Source organism: Taudactylus pleione, unplaced genomic scaffold (genome assembly GCF_031769625.1).
Source record: "Taudactylus pleione unplaced genomic scaffold, aTauple2 ptg000102l, whole genome shotgun sequence".
Lineage (NCBI taxonomy): Eukaryota > Metazoa > Chordata > Amphibia > Anura > Myobatrachidae > Taudactylus > Taudactylus pleione.
The window spans coordinates 378,498-403,581 of NW_028284504.1; the positions used below are offsets into that span (position 1 = coordinate 378,498).

The 25,084-nt window shown below is 45.8% G+C and overlaps 1 protein-coding gene across 5 annotated transcripts in view; it reads right to left on the reverse strand.

The window, feature by feature from the left end:
- HDAC5 (histone deacetylase 5) overlaps positions 1–22,987 on the reverse strand; it is a 115,482-nt gene extending 92,495 nt beyond the window's left edge. For 2 of the 5 annotated variants that reach the window (XM_088470622.1, XM_088470618.1), the window contains exon 1: positions 22,606–22,984. The gene's annotated coding sequence lies outside the window, so the exon portion shown is untranslated. Of the gene's footprint in view, positions 1–1,353; positions 1,371–22,589 lie in introns of those variants that run through there. The other 3 variants (XM_088470619.1, XM_088470617.1, XM_088470620.1) reach the window with 3 other exon arrangements.
- Positions 22,988–25,084: the final 2,097 nt, after the last annotated feature.

A 25,084-nucleotide genomic window follows, 5' to 3' on the forward strand; every position in this document is an offset into this window, starting at 1 on the left:
TGTGTCACACCTGTTTGTCTGCCCCTCTCCTTTAGAATGTAAGCTCTTACGAGCAGGGCCCTCTCCCCTCTTGTGATTCTCCTTACTTTACTTTCATCTACGTCTTACCCCCCACCAGGGCACCTAACACTTGGTTGCTTATGCTCTGTTGCTTATTTGGGTGTTATGGTGACTAGTGTTTGCAATGTTTATTATCCTTGTCCATCCTGTATTGTTTTGTACTGTAAATCGCTTGTCAAATTACTTGTTTATGTACTGTGTAAGGCGCTGCTGAACACTTGTGGCGCCATATAAATAAAGGATAATAATAATAATAATAATGTGAGCAACAAATATACTGACCGATTGGGAATGTACTTTGACACAAGTGGGGAATAATTATAGATGGCTTTGCCAGCTAGCCACAATGTTATTGGTTGATATTTGGAAAAGCACTTGTGATTGGCTGGCAGCTAAGGGAAGTACAGGTCACTCTAACATTAATTTAGTGATGGACGCAGCTGCATCACAATTTATGTGACTTTTTATGTTTAGTGTTGTAAACTCATTGGACCATAGTGAATCAAAACAAAAGGCAAAGTATTTTTTTTTAACCTATTGGATTAAGAATAAAAAAAAGAATACTTGGCTTTATAAAGCAGGTGTGAATGAAGGTGTGGAGACATGTTCTAGGGGCACGTTAGGATCTGCAGATAACTGTTTTGATGAACCGGTATTTTTGTGTTTTTTAAACAACTGCTGTTTTGCTGACATGTCTGCTGTATTACCTTTCCAAAGATTGTAGTCAAATGTTATGATGTCACCTGAGGGCTGATACTTACTTGATGTTTATTGGTGTCAGCTACCTTAAACAGCCACCTGTTACAGACAATCCGGTTATATTGTTCACACACTAGCATTATCGTGCTCTTGCTCTGAGCTCGATTGTCACCTGTCTGCTGCTCTGAGTCTCATTGATGAGACTGTCTGGTACACAATAATTTGTTCCAGTTACTTGATTGTATGGTTAAATGTTCTACACACCTTTTCATTAAACTGGTATATACCCATCACTGAGCTAGTTTCTTCTCCAAATAGCTACCTCCTGCTTTGCTGGACATTACGTGACCTGCGGTGCTGTTTCTACAACATGTCATTGTTTTCCAACTTCTCCAATTGCTGATACTACAAATGGCAAGTTATTGACTGGTGGCAACTACACTGTGGATTACTTTGCAAGTGTAGTAATGGTTGATAATTGATATTGAGGGCTACTCCCTGTTGAACCTATACACGGTGTGTTCATCCTTCATCCTGCTGCATGCTACATCCCTGCTATATAACGCTTTTCCCTAAGTGCATAGTCTAAAGTACCTTGGTCCTCAGATCTGTCCATCACTTTCTAGTATCCTTCTGTGTCAAATCCAGGTTGTGGCATTGGTATTAATGTTCTTCATTGCCCGGGGTTCCCACAGCCAAGGGATGTAAAACTTCTGTCAGGAAGGGGAAGAACAGTGTTTTGGGGGTTTTTTTGCAGCCCGTTCCCTTCCTATAGATAATAGCCCAGCACTGTATAGAACTGTGAAAGACTAAGAAAAGAATTTGCCTGATTTTTTTTATATCTGTTTTTACAAAAGGTCTGACTGCCACGATAGCACATACCTGGGCTGTTAAACTGAACTTGTGCCATCTCGTCAAGCACTACAAGCCACCGCACATCGCATATAACAGAATGCAAACCCAAGTTACTACACTTTGCATTTTCACACCACATTTAGGGCCTGATTCATTAATGATCGCAACTGCAACGCGCACGCAGTTTGCCGATTGTTGCGTACTGCACATGCGTATGCATCGCAGTGTGCGTATGCAAAGGCTACACTGCGATTGCACTGCGATTACGCAGAGCACGGTAAGCCATCGCATAGTGAGTGACAGGTAGTCAGCGTTTGGGGGTGGTGACGTGGGAGTAGTTGGAGAAACGCAGGCGTGCCTGTCCGTTTGAACGCCGTTACATGGGCGTGCATAAATTAGCCACTGCGACGGCATACGCAGTGTGAGTGCTTACTGCCTGCAATGAGGTTAGCAATTTCTAAGTAAGGTCAGGGCTGCTGTAATTCTGCGTGAGGGGCTGATGGTACTCGATGTTACCGATGTATACGCAGGACTGTCAGGTATTACGGATGTGAGATAGTAGTAGTGGGAGGCAGTGGGCGTCTCTAGCCTGGCAGTGCGACGGCATTGCGACAGCATTCATTAGCATATTTTCGCAGCAGAACTGCGTGCGATTACAGAGCTGCGATCGCAATAGCGATCCTTAATGAATCATGCCCTTAATATATGGTTATTTAAGAACCGTATGCAAATAAGAGTCTTGAGGACAATTAATTATATGCAATATAGATTACCTGTGAATAATTAAAATGGGGATTCACATCTCATTGTGCATAGAATACACTCGCCGCTACGAAACTACATTGAAACACCTTTGTATACATGGAGGTAATGCAATGATTGCAACAACATTAAAACGTCCGTTCAATTAGTTTTGAAACGCCGGCAACAGCACATCAACTCACAGATTTTTGTACGTAGCCCTGTGGGGTTGCAAACACAAATCTGCAAGTTTGGGGATTACTATAAGTGCTTCATATGCTCGCACTTATTCGTGGCGCGAAACGGCACATAGCTAATTGAATCAACCCCTTAAATGGATTCTTGTAAATGAAAATACATAATCTACAAACATTTAAAGAATATTACATATTTGAAGTACACCTGTACCATATATCTAAAATATACATATAACATTACAACCACCTGCCTAATATTGAATATGTGTCCCACGTGCTTCCAAAACAGCTCTGACCCATTAAGTCATGAACCTCTGAAGGTGTCCTGTTGTATCTGGCACCTACACGTTAGCAGCAGATCCTTTAAGTCCTGTAAGTTGCAAGGTGGAGCCTCCATTGCTCGGACTTGTTTTTCCAGCACATCCCACAGATGCTTCATCGGACTGAAATCAGGGGAATTTGGAGGCCAAGTCATCACCTTGAACTCTTTGTCATGTTCTTCAAACTATTCTGAACATTTTTTGCAGGGAGGCAAGGTGCATTACCCTGCTGAAAGAGTCTGCAACAATGTTTAAGTAGGTGGCATCCACATGAATGCCAGGACCCAAGATTTTCCAGCAGAACATTGCCAGAGCATCACAATGCCTCTCACCGGCTTGCCTTCTTCCCATCGTGTATCCTGGTGCCATCTCTTCTCCAGGTAAACAACAAACACGCACTCAGCCATCCACATGATGTAAAAGAAAATTTGATTATTCAAACCAGGCCATCTCCCATTGTTCCATGGTCCAATTCAGATGCTCATGTGCACATTGCAGGTGCTTTTGACAGGTGACAGCATGGACACTCTGGTCTGTGGCTATGCAGCCCCATATACAACAAGCTACGATACACTGGGCCTCATTCAGAGGCGGTCGGAGGATGCAAGCGCTCGCTCAGAAAGTGGGCGGCCGCTTGCATCCTGACCGGCCGCCTCTGTTTCGGTCGTTAGGCTGTGGGTTAACACCCACAGCTCTAACGACTGCTAGGGTGATGGTCGCGATGGTCATTGACCATCGCAACCATCGGGGCTTACGACGAGACCCTAGGGTAGGGTCTCACTTGTCGTAAGCCACGGAGAGCTTCTGGCTCTGTCAGAGCCGGAAGCTCTCCACTGACATTACTAGTGATGTCAGTGGGGCCTCCCCCAAACGGCAGGCGTTCCCATGGGAACGCCTCCGTTTGGGCTGCCACCCCCCCGGCCCGCCTTCCAAATGGGGCGAGCTGCCAATCAACATAGACAGCTCGCCCCCTTTGGAAAGAGACCCACTACGACCAGCGCTGTCAGTCGTAGCGGGTCTCACGCATGCGCACGAAGGAGCCGGCTCCCTCGTGCGCATGCGCACTAGACAAACATCGAGGCGGCCGTGCGGTCGTAGACCGTACGGCCGCCTCTGAATACAGCCCACTGTGTGTTCTAACTCTTATCTATCATAGCAGGCATTAACTTTTTCAGCAATTTGTGCTACAGTAGCTCTTCTGTGGGATTGGACAAGACCATTCATGGAATTCGCGGAGGCTCACGATTTTTCAGGTAAGCCCCCGCACCGCATGTATGGACCAGACGGCCTAGCTTCCTATGCCCATAAAAGAACCTTGGGCGCCCTTTTCAGCAATTTGTGCTACAGTACACATGTGTCCACATACATCTATCCTCCATGTGCTACAAGTCGCACCACACATAACGCGGGAGCGTCTTCTTCACACATCAATGCGAATAGGTAGCACAAGAAGCTTCTCCTGATTAAAATTATATATGGCATGCCTGTGTTCTATGTGCATCTGCGGGTGTATCTGAAATGCTACGTTACAGTGTCAGCGACTGTAAGGTAGTGTTTCGCATGCAGATACACCCTCAGATACACAGAGAACATAGGCATGCCATATATCATTTTAATCAGCAGCACTGTGTGATTAAGATGCATTTAAAGATGCATTGAAAGTCATGGCAGGATTAGAAGGACTGTTTAATGCGCAAGGAGGCTAGATGTATGAGGACACATCTGTAGCTCTTCTGTGGGATGGAACAGATGGGCTAGCTCCCTATGCGCATCAATGAGCCTTGGGCGCCAATGAACCTTGTCACCAGTAAGTAAATTGAATCCTGGCCTGTTCAGCTCTAACTAAACAAAATAACGCCCTCTCTCAGAGTGAAGAAATCTAACACCCCTCTCACAAAACAGAAGTCTTTAGCACAGTGCTTACATTCAGTATTCACAGTGTTCCCCAGGCAGTGAGAGACCAACTACAGAGATTAACATACCCTTTAGCAGCCTCTCACAGGTGGTCTGGCAATCAAGGCTGCTAATCAGCTTCTGTCTACTAGACGGAAGCTAAAAACCTGTGGCATATACAGTATGTCTTCCATTGACAACCTTTCCAGTACAAGCACTGTAGTGGAGCATATGTAAGTGCTGTCTTTCCTTGACTGGTGGTTTGCATGTACACACACCCAGAAAGGTGACTACTAAATATTAAAATTCTGAGAGAACCATAGTGGTGATTTTACACACAGGGATCGATGGCAGTTGTGAGTGTAGATAGATACTGTGTGGTGGCAGGTTTAGGCAGGTACTATAACAGGCGGGTGGTATAGACAGGAATTATATGGGTAAAAAAAAAATGCAAACGCTAGTCACTTAGGATGGGGATGGCAATGAGATATATGTAAGAGAAATTCCTCAATCAAACATAAGATTAAAAATAAAAAATAGTTTTGCACACTTCTGCTGCTGTTAAAAATAGGGTAGTCACCCAAATCACATCAGAGAGCAATAAATAGGTAGCAACAGGTAACAGCGCAATATAGTGCAAAAATTTAAAAAAATATGAAAAAGACAATAAAAAAGAATCGTGTGAGATAAGCACTCATTATGTATTTATTTAATAAAGGTCTAAGACATACTTTAAAAGCAATAATAAAACATTTATATACATAGTAAATATATAGTGAAGTAAATTTGTAGCAATATGTGCCACAAATGTATAGAAGACTTGTTCTATAGTCCAAAAAAGAGTTTGAAAACTGGTGTAAATAGTCAATCACTGGGTGTGTATAAAGTTCCTTTCTGAGAAATAGAAGATTAAATTACCAGTCCCACATAGGCTGTCCATTTGATGAAAGTGGAGAAATACCTTACGGGATGTAGAAATATCCTACAGCTCCGTGCAGTCCCTTATAAGCTGGTTAAAACTCCCTCAATAGATGGTACTTAACTTGTATTTAGGACTTGTAGCAGAGTCTGGTATGCAGTGTTCTGTGGGTCTCGTTCAGACCCGCTCGCGAGCGCAGGACGCTCGCAAGCGGGTCGATGGTACCCAAATGTGCATGCGCACGACGGAGGCTGCTCCGTCGTGCGCATCTGCGAGACCCGGCGAGCGACGGGGAAGCCGTCGCTCGGGGTCTCGCACCAAAGGGGGCGTGCTGTCGATGGTGAGTGACAGCACGTCCCCTTTGGTGGGCGTGCCGGGGGCGTGGCTGCCAGATGGAGGCATTCCCATGGGAACGCCTACCGTCTGGGTCCGGCCCCACTGACATCACTAGTGATGTCAGTGGGAGTGATTTTGGCTCTGATAGAGCCAAAATCACTCCAGGGCTTGCGGCAACGAGACCCTACCGCAGGGTCTCGTCGCAAGCCCGATGGTCGCGATGGTCTTGACCATCGCGACCATCATCATAGACACTCGCATAAGCTGCACAGCTATGCGAGCGTCCAAGAGGCTGCTCCAATGTTAGGTAGGAGGGCCCTGATTCAGAGCAAGCGCTCTGGTCAGAGCGTCCGGCTCTGAATCAGGCCCTCAGATTGAACTGTAGAGTCAATGATAGGAAAATCACAGCTATTCCAGTGAGATGCAAGCTCAAATAGATCAACAGCTGGGCATCCACTATACAATTATCTGTCCAATCTGGCTGGTTGGAATGAAAACCTGGTAATGTATGGGAGCAAATGACAATCGACGAATTGCTCACTAACACTGGAAAACAGACAAAAATGGTCGTTCAGACAAATTGGTTAAAACACACAAATTTAACCAATTTGAACAATTTTTTTTTGTCCTTTTTTCAGTGTTTAAAAATATATGATCGACTGTCATTTGCTCCCATACAGTACCAGGTTTTCATTCCAACCAGCCAGATTGGACAGATATCTGACAGATAATTGTATAGTGGATGCCCAGCTTAACATGTTTCTCTGTATTCCGCAGCTTCCTTAGAGTTTTCTTTTTGCACTAGTTTCGCTGTTACCTGTTGCTATTAATACCCCTTTTCCACCTAAATTCCGGGTCTGACCCGGAGTTGGAACAAAGGGCCTGATTCAGACCCACTCGCGAGCGGCTGTCCGCTCGCAAGTGGGTCGATGTTATGGACTGAGCATGCGCACGACGGAGGGAGCTCCGTCGTGCGCATGCGCCAGACGCGACGAGCGAAGGAAAGTCCTTCGCTCGTTGTGTCCGATCAAAGGGGGCGTGCTGTCAATGTTGATTGACAGCACGCCCCCTTTGGTAGGCGTGCCGGGGGCGTGCCTCCCTGACGGGGGCGTTCCCACGGGAACGCCTCCCGTCAGAAGCCGGCCCACTGACATCACTAGTGATGTCAGTGGGAGTGATTTTGGCTCTGATAGAGCCAAAATCACTCCGGAGCTTGCGGTTGAAAACCTCAACCGCAGGCTCCGGCTCGCAATTTTGATGGTCGCGATGGTCACGACCATCGCGGCCATCACAATGCACGCTCGTATAGCCTGTGGGTGGTGACCCACAGCTATACGAGCGTCCAGGAGGACGCTCCATTTTCATGGAGCCCGGCCCTCATTCAGAGCGTGCGCTCTGCTCAGAGCGTACGGCTCTGAATGAGGGCCAAAGTTCCTAGCCTCCAGGGCTTGCGGCAACGAGACCCTACCGCAGGGTCTCGTCGCAAGCCCGATGGTCGCGATGGTCTTGACCATCGCGACCATCATCATAGACACTCGCATAAGCTGCACAGCTATGCGAGCGTCCAAGAGGCTGCTCCAATGTTAGGTAGGAGGGCCCTGATTCAGAGCGAGCGCTCTGGTCAGAGCGTCCGGCTCTGAATCAGGCCCTCAGATTGAACTGTAGAGTCAATGATAGGAAAATCACAGCTATTCCAGTGAGATGCAAGCTCCATTTTCATGGAGCCCGGCCCTCATTCAGAGCGTGCGCTCTGCTCAGAGCGTACGGCTCTGAATGAGGGCCAAAGTTCCTATCCGGATCAGACCCGGAATTTTGCCGGCGCCGACTCGGGATATTGCCGAGTCAGCGTCGCTCACACCGCAGTCGGGTCTGCATAGACACGGCTTTTGCGGCGTGAAAGTGGTCGCTTGGAGATGACGTCATCTCCAAGCACCACTGAAGCCGGACCAATCGGCCGGCTAGCAGCGCACTCCAGGTCATCGCGACCCGGAGTGCGCTGTTCTCACAGCAGGGTTTCACGGGCTACGCCAGTGTTAAACCCTGCTAGTTACCTGGGTTGGATTGCCGGGTCACTCGACCCGGCGATCCAACTCTCTCCCCTTTTACACCGGGTTTACCCTTCAAAAACCCAGGTTATAGCTCCGGTATAAAAGGGGTAATATTGAAGGAACTATATGGGTTGACAGCTAGAGACAAGGAATGAGAGTGATGGCAGCTACAAAAAGAGATTGAGAGCTACAAATGGGGATTTATAGCAATGATACTATGAGTGATGGTAGTTATAGACGAGGACTGAGAGTGGCGGCAGCTACAGACAGGGACTGAGAGTGGCGGCAGCTACAGACAGGGACTGAGAGTGGCGACAGCTACAGACAGGGACTGAGAGTGGCGGCAGCTACAGACAGGGACTGAGAGTGGCGGCAGCTACAGACAGGGACTGAGAGTGGCGGCAGCTACAGACAGGGACTGAGAGTGGCGGCAGCTACAGACAGGGACTGAGAGTGGCGGCAGCTACAGACAGGGACTGAGAGTGGCGGCAACTACAGACGGGACTGAGAGTGGTGGCAGCTACAGACAGGGACTGAGAGTGGCGGCAGCTACAGACAGGGACTGAGAGTGGCGACAGCTACAGACAGGGACTGAGAGTGGCGGCAGCTACAGACAGGGACTGAGAGTGGCGGCAGCTACAGACAGGGACTGAGAGTGGCGGCAGCTACAGACAGGGACTGAGAGTGGCGGCAACTACAGACGGGACTGAGAGTGGTGGCAGCTACAGACAGGGACTGAGAGTGGCGGCAGCTACAGACAGGGACTGAGAGTGGCGGCAGCTACAGACAGGGACTGAGAGTGGCGGCAACTACAAACGGGACTGAGAGTGGTGGCAGCTACAGACAGGGACTGAGGGGGTCATTCAGACCCGGTCGTTAGCGCCGATGCGCTCGGACCGGGTCGATGGCTCCCCACAGAGCATGCGCACGACGGCGACGGCGTGCGCATGCGTGAGACCCGCTACGACCGACAGCGCCGGTTGTAGCGGGTCTCGATCTAAGGGGGCGAGCTGTCGATGTTGATTGACAGCTCGCCCCATTTGGAAGGCGGGCCGTGGGGGGTTGCAGCCCAAACGGAGGCGTTCCCATGGGAACGCCTACTGTTTTGGGGAGGCCCCACTGACACCACTAGTGATGTCAGTGGAGAGCTTCCGGCTCAGACAGAGCCAGAAGCTCTCCGGGGCTTACGACAAGGGAGACCCTACCCTAGGGTCTCGTCGTAAGCCCCGATGGTCGCGATGGTCTCTGACCATCGTGACCATCACCTGAGCAGTCGTTAGAGCTGTGGGTGAACCCACAGCCTAACGACCGCAACAGAGGCGGGCGGTCAGGATGAAAGCGGCCGCCCAGTTTCTAAGCGACCGCTTGCATCCTCCGACCACCTCTGAATGAGGCCCTGAGAGTGGCGGCAACTACAGACGGGACTGAGGGCCTCATTCAGAGGCGGTCGGAGGATGCAAGCGGTCGCTCAGAAATTGGGCGGCCACTTGCATCCTGACCGCCCGCCTCTGTTGCGGTCGTTAGTCTGTGGGTTAACACCCACAGCTCTAACGACCGCTCGGGTGATGGTCGCGATGGTCAGAGACCATCGCGACCATCGGGGCTTACGACGAGACCCTAGGGTAGGGTCTCCCTTGTCGTAAGCCCTGGAGAGCTTCTGGCTCTGTCTGAGCCGGAAGCTCTCCACTGACATCACTAGTGATGTCAGTGGGGCCTCCCCCAAACGGCAGGCGCTCCCATGGGAACGCCTCTGTTTGGGTTGCCACCCCCCGGCCCGCCTTCCAAATGGGGCGAGCTATCAATCAACATCGACAGCTCGCCCCCTTTGGAAAGAAACCCGCTACGACCAGCGCTGTCGGTCATAGCGGGTCTCACGCATGCGCACGAAGGAGCCGGCTCCCTCGTGCGCATGCGCACTAGACAAACATCGAGGCGGCCGTGCGGTCGTAGACCATACGGCCGCCTCTGAATACAGCCCTGAGAGTGGCGGCAGCTACAGACAGGGATTGAGAGTGGTGGCAGCTACAGACAGGGACTGAGAGTGGCGGCAACTACAGACAGGGATTGAGAGTGGTGGCAGCTACAGACAGGGACTGAGAGTGGCAGCAACTACAGATGGGGACTGAGGGCCTCATTCAGAGGCGGTCGGAGGATGCAAGCGCTCGCTCAGAAACTGGGCAGCCACTTGTATCCTGACCGCCCGCCTCTGTTGCGGTCGTTAGGCTGTGGATTAACACCCACAGCTCTAACGACCGCTCTGGTGATGGTCACGATGGTCAGAGACCATCGCGACCATCGGGGCTTACGACGAGACCCTAGGGTAGGGTCTCCCTTGTCGTAAGCCCCGGAGAGCTTCTGGCTCTGTCAGAGCCGGAAGCTCTCCACTGACATCACTAGTGATGTCAGTGGGGTCTCCCCCAAAAGGAAGGCGTTCCCATGGGAACGCCTCGGTTTGGGCTGCCACCCCCCCGGCCCGCCTTCCAAACGGGGCGAGCTGTCAATCAACATCAACAGCTCGCCCCCTTTGGATCGAGACCCGCTATGACCAGCGCTGTCGGTCATAGCGGGTCTCACGCATGCTCTGTGGGGGGCCATCGACCCGGTCCGAGCGCATTGGCGCTAACGACCGGGTCTGAATGACCCCCTGAGAGTGGCGGCAGCTACAGACAGGCACTGAGAGTGGCAGCAACTACAGACGGGACTGAGAATGGAGGCAGCTACAGACAGGAACTGAGGGCCTCATTCAGAGTCGGTCGTAAGCGGCCGCTCGGTCGTACGCCTAACGACCGCAAAAATGAAAAAGGAAGCAATTGCACGCCGGTCGGTCGCAACCAAAGTGACGCCCATACGTGAACAATGCACCTCCTCTAGCTAGCGGGTGATAGCAGCTAGCGATCGAGTCAATCGTTGTCAGTCGCTGTATGTTAATTTTCTTCTGATGGTTGCGGCCGCTTGTGTTGTGTGCAAATTACATTAAAAAATTAACAAAAAAAGCATAGAATAAGCCATCCCCATGAAATATATTTATTCTTATTATTCTCTAATGCAAACGCAACTGAATCAATTACAAACCAATTAGCAGTGTTATTAGCAACAACAAACGATTATTTGCTGCTTGCATTGTGTGCCACAAAATAGAAACATCAAACATAACATCAGTCACATTCGATAGTATCGATTCTACTCTGGTGCTTGAGAAAGCACATACCCAACCTCAAGCTGTACGATCAGCCAGGCCTCCAACCTGCTCGCAGAGTGACGTTTTACTACTTACGTAGCAGGAAATTTATGTACACCCCTAAACGGTGAGGAACGGCTGCGTTTTTAGACCACCACCCCCGTCAACACCCACAAACGGCCTTTCATGTCAATCAACTCCCGGAAGCCACTTCCTGCTCATAAGCCGTACGATCAACAGCATTTTGGATCGCAAGGTCTCGTACGCACATGCGCACAACTAACCGTACGCATGCATGGTTTGGAAACATCGGATGCGTACGACCGAGCGGCCGCTTACGACAGACTCTGAATGAGGTCCTGAGAGTGGTAACAGGTAGGCACAGTTACCCACAAAGATAGCAGGTTGACAGTATACACACTGACCCATAGAGGTTACACAGAGACCTATAGTGGTAAACAGTAAACCCAAGGAATAGTGGCCACCAGCTGTTGTACGCCTAACAGAGTACAATGAAAGGCCAGAACCAGATTCTTTCGAATACAGATAGCAGCAATGACAAAATAAAAAATAAAGTAATAATGTATTATGGACAGTCTGAACTACATCACAAATATTACATAAAATAAATCTAATATTAAATAATGACATTTCATAAACATGTTGAAAAGTATTTTGTCAACATAATCATATTCAATTCATTATTAGTTTTTGTGAATGTTCTATGATCAGCAATAGTAAAAGAAAATACAGAATTTATCAAGTAGAATAAAAGGTTAAAATTGTACTTATTACGCCTTCTAATTGCATATTAAATGTTACTAAAAACTTCTTATACAGACTATTCAAATGCTTGTCAACATGTTGTTTCAACAACTGACAAATATTACCCATTATGGAATACATCCATAATACTAATAACATCACCAATATAGGTCATGTACACATAATAGAAAAATTGGTATAAAATCAAACTTCCAAGCACTTTGTTTCGATGGAGATTACTTTTTTAAACAATTTTGCCATCACTAGCCATAAATAACTATTAAAAAACAATTGTTTGTAGCTCACAAGCTTAAAATTTAAATATTTCAGACTTCTAACTTTTGGCCCTAGCTCCTAACTTCTAGATACATTCGATCCGTCCTGTTCATAAAAAAAAAAAAATCAATCATCATAACTCTGGTAACCCTACCAACATTATGCCTACATAGCTATTTTAAGCCCAATGGCATCATGCCTACATAACTACTGTAACCCTAATGTCATTATGCCTAAATAACTACTGTACCACTAACGACATAGGGCCTGATTCAATACCAATCGCAACTGCGATTACGCAGACAATAGGGCGATATTTCTGCGCATGGGTATGCATCGTAGTGCGCGAGCCGGCCATTGCGATCGCAGTGACTACGCAGACCCATTGTAGAGTGATTGAGAGAAAGTTCCATTTGGGGGAGGGGGGGGGTGGTCGGAGAAACGCAGACGTGCCAGTATGTTTCAACGCCTTTTAATGGGCGCGCATAAATTAGCCACTGCAATGCCGTACGCAGCCTGAGGACTCATAGCGTGCGATGAAGTTAGCAATTTCTGAGTAAGGTCAGACCTTGTGTAAGTGTGCATAAGGCTGCGATGGTACTCGATTGTACCGATGGTTTTGCAGTCTTGCTGAGAAATACGAATGTGTGTAAGATAAAGTGGGCGTCCTTATGTTCTGCTGCGACGGCATAGCGATCACAATGGATTAGCATGCTATCGCAGTGAGACTGCGTACATAATCGCTGTTGCATTCGCAGTTGGAATCTATAATGAATCAGGCCCATACAGTAATCCCTACATAGCCACTGTAACCTCAATGACATCATGCCCACAATTACATAATACAAATACTATAACCTTAATGACATCATCCCTATAACTCCCTTAAATCTAACAACATACCCATTACCTTAGTAAAATCAACCATATATAACTACTGTAACTACAATGACATAAGCCATACAATTTCTGTAACCCTAATGCCATCATCTATATAATTCCTCTTATCTTAATTACATTATCCATGTAAAACTATAATTGTAATGACATCATCCATATGAAACTGCTTTAACTCTAATTACATCATTCAAATATACCTCCTATTGACCTCATCCTTTATATCTTCTATATAACCTTTTAACTTTAAATACATCATCCACATATAACTGCTGTAACTCTAATTACATCATTCAACATAACTCTAATTCTAATGACATCATATACATATAACTCCTGTAAATCTTATGACATCATCCACATGTAAATCCTGTCACCCTAATGCCATCATGTACATAAATCCTCTAACGATAAATACATTATCCATATATTTCTAGACCTAATCGCAACACATTAACACCTGAAGCCTTAAGCATATCAATTATTTAACGCTTGTGACCTTGATGACATAGGGCCTGAATCAGGGCCGTCCCTCTGTTTTTTTAGAGCAGCCTCCTGGCCGCTCGCATAGCTGTGGGTGACCACCCACAGCTATAGCGAGCGGCCAGGAATATGGTCGCGATGGTCAAGACCATCGCGACCATCAGGCTTGCGACGAGACCCTTGTGGTAGGGTCTCGTTGCCGCAAGCCCTAGAGTGCTTTCAGCTTTAACAGAGCCAAAAGCACTCCCACTGACATCACTTGTGATTTCAGTGGGAACGCCTCTGTCTGGGCAGCCCCGCCCCCGGCCCGCCCACCAAAGGGGGCGCGCTGTCACTCAACATCGACAGCACGCCCCCTTTGGTATGAGACCTGGAGCGACGGCTAGCCCGTCGCTATCCGGGTCTCGCGCATGCGCACGATGGAGCCGGCTCCGTCATGCGCACTGGGCCAACATCAGCCCGCTTGCTAGCGCTCGGCGCTCGCGAGCAGGTCTGAATCAGGCCCATAATCCATATAACTTCTGTAACCCTAATGCCATCACGTATATAGCTCCTGGTACCTTAATTACATTATTCATGTAAAACATATACAATCTTAATGACATCATCCATATAAAACTGCTATAATCTTAATTACATCATCCATATAAAACTGCTATAACCTTAATGACATCATTCATATAACTCTTACAACTTTAATGACATCTATACAATTTGTCTGACTTTAAATATATCATCAATATACAACTTCTGTACCTAATTATATCATTCACATAGAACTCCTGTAATGCTAATGGCATCATCCAGGTATAACTCCTGTAACCTTAAGTATATCATCCATCTATAACTCCTGTAACTCTAATGACATCACCCATATATAACTTATGTGACTCTAATTACATCATCCATATATATCTGCTGTAACCTTCACTATCATCCTTCTATACCTCCTGTATCTCTTATAGCGTAAACTAATATATGTAATATGCTTAGTCCCTTTGTACAGAACACTCTTTTGAATTTGAATATCTCAAAGAATAATTAAGATATTCATTTGATTCTTTGGCGACAGATTTCAATCATCAATAAATTACAGAATTTGAAATAAAACTGATAAAAAAAACACCAAATACCAAAAATGGGCGTGGCTACGTTGATGGCCCAGAAGCAGTTTCAGAGCTATCTAAAGCTGGGTACACACTGACAGATACATTGGCCGATCAACTGATCGGCCTATGTATCTGCTGCCTGTCGGACAGTGTGTACCCGCGATATGTCGGTGAACGTCGGCGTTCACCGACATATCGCATTGGCTGTGCTACACAGCCCGACGATCAGATCTGTCTGCAAACATATCTGTCCATCAGCAGGTGTGTACGGGCCGTCTGCAGACCGCCCGTACACACAGAGCGGCAGCCGCGAGGTGGGGGGCGGGAAACGCCCCCTGGTCGTCGGGACCCACAGATGATGGCCGTTCAGTGTGTATAAACGACCATCATCTGCAGATATATCTGTCAGGTGTGTACCCACCTTAACAAAATTATTGTGACTGCCAAGAACAAAGATGCACTCTTGGTTCATGGAGAGTCTGAGCAATATTGTAGTGTGGATACTATTGTACTATTGTTCTCTTGCATGAGCAAACACCTAAAGGCATGCCCCCACATAAGCTATCCCTACAAATCAGAGCTATTGTAATGCTTATTAGACTGGCTGTCACAGCGCTGACGTCTTCGGATGACGTCTTATTAGCCGCCCGCAGCCGCCACTATCCCGGACCCCATTGTTACCCATCATCATCCCACACTGGTCTGTGCACACAGGCTGTCACTGTGCTGACGTCATCAGCTGATATTCGCTGTGAAACAAGCGCAGGCACCCTTCCCCGGCAGCTTTCCTCCCCTTCTCTCTCCTCCCCATTTCCCTTGGGGAATACATGGCTGAAAACGAGGAGGCAGAGCCAGCTGCAGGGCTAAGACTGACAGCCTCATTTATCCCTCAAAACTAGTGATAAATGTCACTGTGTATGATAATGGTGCTCCAGCCAATCAGCTCCCAACTGTCATTTTTCTAACAGATGAGAATGAAGTTTGCAGCCCTCGTGCAACTGGCATAGTAGCTGCTTCTGGAACTGTGTTTCTGTATATAAGTGTATGTGTGTGTATTTCTATTTCTAGGTTTGAGTGTATGTACCTATAGTTATGCACATATTAATATATGTGCAAATATGTACATGGAGGTCTCTATTTGGGTGTTTTTCTATGTATATGACTGTATGTTTATGAGTATATGTGTACCTATGTAATAAAACATGCATAGTATACATAAACAGGTGGCATGTTTCCCACTATAAAAGGGAATATTAGACCAAAAATTCTATACTTAAAGAACTGTTGCAATAATATATGTTTCTTATTTAATATACTTGTTCAATAAACTGTAAGATAAAAATTTTAGTAAATTTTCATTAGATACTTGAAAAACTTTGGGCCTCATTCAGACCCACTCGCAAGCGGCTGTCCGCTCGCAAGTGGGTCGATGGTGTGCACTGCGCATGCGCACGACGGAGGGAGCTCCGTCGTGCGCATGCGCCAGACGCGACGAGCGAAGGACTTTCCTTCGCTCGTTGTGTCTGATCAAAGGGGGCGTGCTGTCGATGTTGATTGACAGCACGCCCCCTTTGGTGGGCATGCCGGGGGCGTGCCTCCCAGACGGAGGCGTTCCCAAGGGAACGCCTACCGTCAGAAGCCGGCCCCACTGACATCACTAGTGATGTCAGTGGGAGTGATTTTGGCTCTGATAGAGCCAAAATCACTCCAGGGCTTGTGGTCGAAAACCCCGACCACAGGCTTCTGGTCGCACTGGCGATGGTCGCGATGGTTAAGACCATCGCGACCATCATCCTGCACGCTCGTATGAGCTGTGGGTGGTGACCCACAGCTATATGAGCGTCCAGGAGGACGCTCCATTTTTATGGAGGACGGCCCTCATTCAGAGCGAGCGCTCTGCTCAGAGCGTCCGGCTCTGAATGAGGGCCTTTGTCAATGATATTATACATTTTTAATTTTATTCTTACTCAATAAACTGAGACATTAAATGTGAATTTATGTTTCAAACACATCTTTTATTACACAATTCCGTCGTGTTAACATATGATCTAGCGATTAGCTAGAGAGGCAAATTTCGTACATATGTTCTGGGTACAACTTAGCAAAATATTCGACACGGGCATTTCTAGTGTATACATAACTTCTCTAATTCTAATGACATCATCTAGATATAACTCCTGTAACTCTAATGGCATCACCCACATATAACTTATGTGACTCTTATGACATCATCCATATATAACTGCTGTAACCTTCACTATATCATCCATCTATACCTCCTATATCTCTAATGGCATAATTTATCCATAACTTCGCTAATTCTAATGGCATCATCCACATAGAACTCCTGTAACTCTAATGCATCAACCACACAGAACTCCTGTAATGCTATAGCTGCATCCACCTATAACTCCAGTAACCTTAACTCTATCATCCATCTATAACTCCTGTAACTCTAATGCCATCACCCATATATAACGCATGCATCTCTAATGACATCATTCACATATAACTCTTGTGACAAGATCATCCAAATATAACTCCTATAACTGTAATGACATCATTCATATATCACTCCTGTAACTATAATGACATCATCCATTTATAACTCCTGTAACTGTAATTACATCATTCACATATAACTCCTGTAACAACATCATCCACATATAACTCCTGTAACTGTAATGACATCATCCACATATAACTCCTGTAACTGTAATAAATGACTTTCTCCACATATAACTCCTGTAACTATAATGACATCATCCACATATAACTCCTGTAACTGTAATGACATCATCCACATATAGGAGCTCATTCAGAGTCAGTCGTGAGCGCTGAGCGCTCACGACCGACTCGATGTTGCCCCACAGCGCATGCGCACGATGGAGCCGGCTCCGTCGTGCGCATGCGCGAGACCCAGCTAACGACGGGTGATCCGTCGTTAGGGGTCTCGTCGTAGACGGGGCGAGCTGTCGATGTTGATTGACAGCTCCCCCCGTTTTCTTGGCGGGCCGGGGGCGTGCCTGGCCAAACTGAGGCGTTCCAGTAGGAACGCTTGCCGTTTGGGGGCGGCTCCACTGACATCATCAGTGATGTCAGTGGGGAGCTTCCTGCTCGATCAGAGCAGGAAGCTCCCTGGGGCTTAAGGTTGACGAGACCCTACCTTAGGGTCTCATCGTAAGCCCCGATGGTGATGACCATCACCCTTGTCGGTCATCAGAACGACCGCTTGCATCCTACGACCGCTTCTGAATGAGGCCCATAACTCCTGTAACTCTAATGACATCATCCACATATAACTCCTGTAACTCTAATGACATCATCCACATATAACTCCTGTAACTCTAATGACATTATCCACATATAACTCCTGTAACTGTAATGACATGGGGCCTGATTCACCAGTAATCGCAACTGACATTATGCATGTAATCGGCCGATTGTTGCGTTCTGCGCATTCGTATACATTGCAGTGCGCATGTGCAAACACTCCACTGCGGTCGGGATAGTGATCGCAGTGACTACGCAGACCCTTCGCAGAGTGATTGACAGGAAGTACCATTTGGGGTGGTGCCGGGGGGGGGGGGATTCGGCGAAACGCAGGTGCACCAGTGTGTTTGAACGCCGTTGCAGGGGCGTGCATAAATTAGCCACTGCGATGCCATACACAGCTTGGGCTTTCACTGCGTGCGATGAGGTTAGCAATTCCTGAGTAAGGTCAGAGCTTGTACAAGTGTGCGTAAGGCTGCGATTGTACTCTATGTTATTGATGGTTTCGCTATCTAGCTAAGTATTACGGATGTGTGTAAGGTAAAGGGGGCATCCTTATGTTAGGCTGCGTATGGCATTGCGATTGCAATCATTACCATATCTTCGCAGTGAGACTGCGTGTGTAATCGCTATTGCAATCTGTTCTGAATCAGGCCCATGATCCACATATAAATACTGGGACCCTAATGCTATCAGCTACATAAATCTAACCTTAAATACATTATCTGTATCCCTTCTGTAGCCTAAATGACTTCACTTTAACACCTGGAACCTTAATGATATCACTTATATAAGTTCCTGTAACCGTACTGATATCCATTAAATAACTGCTGCATCCTTAATAACATCATCCATATAATTCCAGCAACCTTTAAGACATTATCAATATAACTTCCTTAACCATAATAAAATCATCCTTATAACTTTATCACTCATAGAACTCCTATAAAGTCATCCATATAACTACAGTTATATGGTGTCCACCCACTAGCAGACATGAAAATGACTGCATGATGACGACAATCGTGCAGTCGTTTGGCAGTCTGTGATGAGCCTGTACTGAACAAGCAGTCATTCAGTGCAGGGTCATCAATCATCTGCAAACATGCTCAACCTGACGTTATCGTCAGGTTGACCAACACGTTTGCACGATGATAGATGTCAAAATGATCAGCGGGCACGCACATCGCTGGTCGTTTTAGACATTTTTGCAAACGATTTATGAACGATTGAACGATCGTTATCGTTCAATCGCTCAACTTAATCGTCTAGTGGATGGGCACCTTACCCTAACGTGTATTTGGATGGAGGTGATATCATCCTTTAAAGGGAAGCTTTTGTAGAAATTCCAGCTCCCTGTAATTTGGCCACACATATGTAGCAAATATGGTTTGGTTCCTCCCTCGTGCCTTCCTTTACTATTCATGTTGTGTGGGCCTGATTCAGACCCGCTCGCATAGCGCTCGCAAGCGGGTCGATGGCCGGGCAGTGCATGAGCCCCGGAGCGAACGAGAAATCACTCGCTCTGGGGCTCGCAACAAAACGGGGCAGCTGTCGATGTTGATCGACAGCTCGCCCCGTTTTGTAGGCGGGGAGAGGGGGTGGCTGGCCAAATGGAGGCGTTCCCGAAGGAATGCCTGCCGTTTGAGGGCGGCCCTACTGACATCACTCGTGATGTCAGTAGTTGAGCTTCCTGCTCTATTAGAGCAGGAAGCTCACTGGGGCTTGCGGGAACAAGACCCTACCACAAGGGTCTTGTCGCAAGCCCGATGGTCGCGACCATCACGGCCATCACCTGGCCGCTCGCAAAAGCTGTGGGTGGTCACCCACAGCTTAGCGAGTGGCCAGGAGGCCGGCTCCAAAAATATAAATAAAAACGCCCTGATTCAGAGCGCCCTGATTCAGAGCGAGCTGAAAGAGTGTCCAGCTCTGAATCAGGGCCTGTGTTTACAGCATAGGGAGAATTCATCCATATATCCCTCTCTCAATAAAACACCTATATGGTAATATGGGGGACTGGAGTGGTGTTAGATTAGAAAAGGGAAGAGGTCTACAAACTTAAACTTCCATTTAATTACTTTTGTTTACTTCTTCTCTATACTTGTTACAACAGAGATACTCTATTTGTAAACAAGAAAAGACCAAAATACTGTCTTTCTTCTTCACATTTAAAAAAAAAATAATAATATCCTATATATGAATAAGGTTTAAAGCGAAATATTTTTTTTTTTATATATATATATATATATATATGTTCAGTTTAAAGATACGGACAGTACTAATTCTGTATAGAAAGTCTTATTTCCTTGCTGACGTGACTTTATAAAGTAGTGATGCTAGAACACCAGGAATCAGTTATGTCATTGGTTCCCAGGGAATTAATAAGCTACAGCCTTGTGTGGTTAGGTACTCGGGACCTCATTCACAGTCGGTCGCTGCGGCCGCATGGTCGTACGCCACCGATGTTCGCTAAACTGCGCATGCGTAAAGTTCGCAATGCGCGTGCGCAAACTAGCTCTTACGATCAGAAATTTCTCTCTCCTTGAACACCGCCAGGTCGTTAGTTTGAGTGACAGAATGAACCATTTGTGGGTGGTAACAAGGGAAGGCGCTTGAAAACGGGGGAGTGGCGATCCGAACGCAGGCGTGCCTAATTATGCGAACGGCGTTTAATGGGAGTGCATAATTAACAAAGTAGTGTGATGGCACATGTGACATGGGTGGTTTTTACACTGACTTGATCGTAGTGCTTAAGAGAGGGTATGGTCAACCTTAAGCTCTACGACCAGCTCCGATGGTTCCCGATGCTCGCGATTAATCCTTATATCCCAGGAGATGACGTGTGTTGTGATCGAGAAGGGGCCGTTATTTAGTCTTACGGCCGCTTCTTACCCTCGGTCGTTCAGATAATGATCTCAACTTAGGACCGCAACTTGTGATCGCTTAATTTGCATATCCGGCCCCTTTCCCCTACGACCGTGCGGCCACAACGACCGACTCTGAATGAGGTCCTCGGTCTCCACTATGTGTGACAGGTTCCTCTAACACAAGTATATAATAACTGACTTTAATGAGAGCCAGACTATTAAAACCGGATAAAAGATTGTAACATTGCAACGTGTACTCATACAATCACATCTCCTCAGGTAAAGGAAGATCTTTAATATGATAGGAGGTGGTCTTAGGAAGACAACATTCTGCAGAAATAAATGGCAGTAGAAAATATGTGCAGATTCTATGTAATGTATTCACATAGCATGGAGGATGCATCAAAAAATAACAATTTGCAAGAAAAAATGTATCATATAGTGAAATAGATCTCTATTCACTTTATAATAAACACCTATACATTGTCATTTATTAAATTCCATTAACAGGATCAAAACTTGACAAACCCTGAATCTCTGTAAGTCAAACCAACATTAAGTAGACCCATCCCCTACATACTGTGGAGGCAGCCATGTTGGAAGATGAGCCTATATTCCACTTATGAATTCACTGTGAATAGCAACATGCCTGAGCCAGCATGCATGAAGTCTAATGAATCAATAGGCTGTATCCTCATGAGTATTGGTTCAATAGACAAAATAGCGTTTTACTAATGTTCACTATAATAGCTCAAAACCATTTAGTATGTTAAAGCCTTCAGCCCTAGCCACATCATTCATTCGGAGCAATTCAATTGTTGTTCTGTTCGGGCCACCGGTCCCGTGGTTAGGGTGCCCAAACAGCAGTTTGGGATCCCTAATCAGGACTTTAGATGGGTTTAGCCGCTTTACATGGCTAAACCTGGTCTAATGTGGCGCGATGACCACAATAATTAATGAGTGCCCAGAACATTTGAATTGTAACACTGGGCGCCCATTAATTATTGCCTCCCACAAAACAATTCAATCGCTTCCATTGAGTCTAACCCATGTAAATGCAGTGTTTGTATTCTTGTTAACATCAATATTACTGTTTAACCTTCAAATTCATCCATACATACCTATTGAAACATATTACTAATCATATTGCTTCTCAATTAAAATAGTACTTATGCTTTCTATTTGGATGTGAAACTTAAAACCTACACCACCCATCAGTGTTCATTCTAACTTCAGTACCACAAAATTTATCCTGGTCCCTGTCCACACAGCACATTAAGCCTCAATTACGCCATCCACATAATACACTGTATGCCTGAAATACCCCTGCTCCAGTGACATAACTTCCTGCATAAGTAACATCCTATATCATCATTCATACACTAATCCCAGAGCAAAGCATCCTTATAACAGCTACTGTAAATGTAGAATCCATTTCAACTGAATGTACTTTTATCAAATTATAACAATACAATCCACACAGGAATTTAACTGTAAGCCCTGCAAAATATCCATATCTACTAAATATTTATGATTAATACTGATCTATATGGTCAACATCCATTGTATTGATACAATTTCATAATCAGAGCAAAGAATGAAAATTAACACTAACTTAACATTACAATAATAATTACATGCATGAATAATATTATTATCAACAATGTACTGACTCCAAACAGGTGTTACCTGTGCTCTCTTGGCAGGGTCTGAGCACCAGGGTACAGTGATCTTACAGGAGCTTGGTGTCTCAGATGTCTGTAGACTCTATCAGTGGCTTGGTACCTTTGGTCTCTCTCATTAGGTGGGTATCTCTGCAGACTCTGGTTTCTGTAAGTGATGTCTCTTGACTGTCTCGGGGGATGGATGCACTTGTCTCTTTCAGTGCATGGATGTCTCTCCCGTCTCATCTGCTGTCTCTCTAGGGGGAGTGTCAAAATCACATACATCAGGCTGTCATCTGTCTTCTAATAGAAGATTGGCTACTACCCCTCACTCAGTCTCCTCTGTCCCTCACCCCTTTAGTGATCTCTCTCTCTTGCAGTCTCTCCTTTTCAGTCTTGTAGTCTCTCCACCAACAACAACATTCAATGACGTCACTCCAGTCACGTGACTCGCCGTACTAAAAATAGCTTCTGTCAGTGAAAGGGAGGGACTTGCAAATGAGGGGCGTGGCTACTAGAACGCTGCATCTCTTTAAAGCAGCCGCCTCCCCACTAGCTCACCGCCGGCTCTATGTATGAGTAGTGAGCCATGATGGATTTGGTTATTGTCACAATGTTGTCTTTGGCATCGCTAAAAGCTGTCGCACTTCGTTCCTGGAATGCATTGTGTGTAATGCAAATGTGAATATAATATGTACACAGCAGTGAACAGCTTTTCAAAACCTAAGCACGCCAACTATGAGAGTATTGTGACAATTACCATCCTCAAACACTTTACTGGATAATAATATTAAGCTTCTGCTTTTCTCATTTATTTGCCAATAGCAATAACCCAGGGTAAACAAGTGATATTTAAATTGTATTTTGTTTCCTTACTAGTTCTTTATTAACATTCATTTAATAGCGCCTGCCAGCATAAGTTCTGTAGCACTTTACACTGTAATAAGACGAGACCAAACAAAGAAAATAGCACCGCTTGCAAGCTTGCAATTTATTTAAATCAGTTTATTAGTTCAAGGAAATTGCAATTTGTAGATATGCCCCAATGCAGTAGAACATTATTGCACTTAAAGAGAACGTAGTATTATAACTAATAAATGGTTAAGTGGTATCAAAACAGAAAAATGTAGAATGATTCTTGCAACGTCTAAAGAACCGATATTTGTTGCACATTACACAATTATATTTTTGTGCAGCGAGTTGTTACTGCTTTTTATGTAGCATGTTTTCTCCTTTCCCTTATACTATTTTCACTCACTCTCATCTATCCCACTGCAGAAGGTTCTGGGAACTTGCTGAGTCCGAGAGCTGGTTTCCATGGTTACACGAGCAGTATTTCTCTCTGTCATGAAATGCCCAGTCCTGTGCTGGATAAAGAGGGAATGTGAGAAAGGAGGAGAGCAGAGGCTGTATCTCTATTATAGAGACTATGTTCAGGGCCGGATTAAGGTTTGTGGGGCCCCTACCAATAAAATTGTCAATAAAATATGCTGGCAATGTTATTAAAAGGCATACTGTAACTGCTCCCAGCACCACACATGAGTTAAACACACTGTAGTGTCCCTAGTTCACTATTCCTCACATAAAACCTATTTCACATATGCCATAGTGCCCCCATGCTGGTGATGTAGGTATGCGTGAGGCCCCCTATGTGTAGGGGCACGAGGGCAATCGTCCCAGCTGCCCTGTTGTTAATCCAGCTCTGATGATGCTCAACAGAGTTGTAGAATTGCCAACTTGAAAACATATTTTACATTGTGCTCCACAAAACACACTTAGGGGTAAATTTACTAAAGTGAGTTTTTAGAAGTGAAGATGTTGCCCATGGCAACCAATCAATTTGTAGCTGTTCTCTAGAATCTAGAAGGTGTTAGTTAAATGTTAAGTAGAATCTGATTAGTTGCTATGGGCAACATCTCTACTTCTAAAAACTCTCACTTTAGAAAATATACCCCTTAGAGCTCAATCCAATTAAGTGCAAGTTTGCAAATACACTGTACAAGTTTATTTTCATGAAACTCGCGCACATTTTGCACTAATGCACTCTCCCAAAAAATGCCAGAGCCAATTAGAATGCCAGTTTAAGTTACTTGTGGTGGGGTTGCGCAAATTTTGTACAAAAACTGAACTGGGAGAAGAGCATGAAAAAGTGGGGGAACCATCCTGGACCCTAAAAAATCGGCAACTGAGATAGCCAGGACCATATAGAAAGCTGTTAGTGGCCATAAGGAAAGTACTGGTGGTTCTTAAAAGGTGCTAAATATCAGTTATTTGCACTTTTTAATAACGGTCGAAAAATGATAGGAAGCAAGTGTTTTTCATCAAAGTCTTTCTAGCATTGTGGAATACAGGAAAATCCCTATACAGTGATTTACAGTGTTTTTATACGCTTTTAGCTCCCATATGCAAGTTCGGAAACCCTCTCCCATCAATACACCTCCACGTACTGTACCTGTCTCACATATTTTAACCCATTATTGAGTTTTTTAGAGAAATTCACCTGA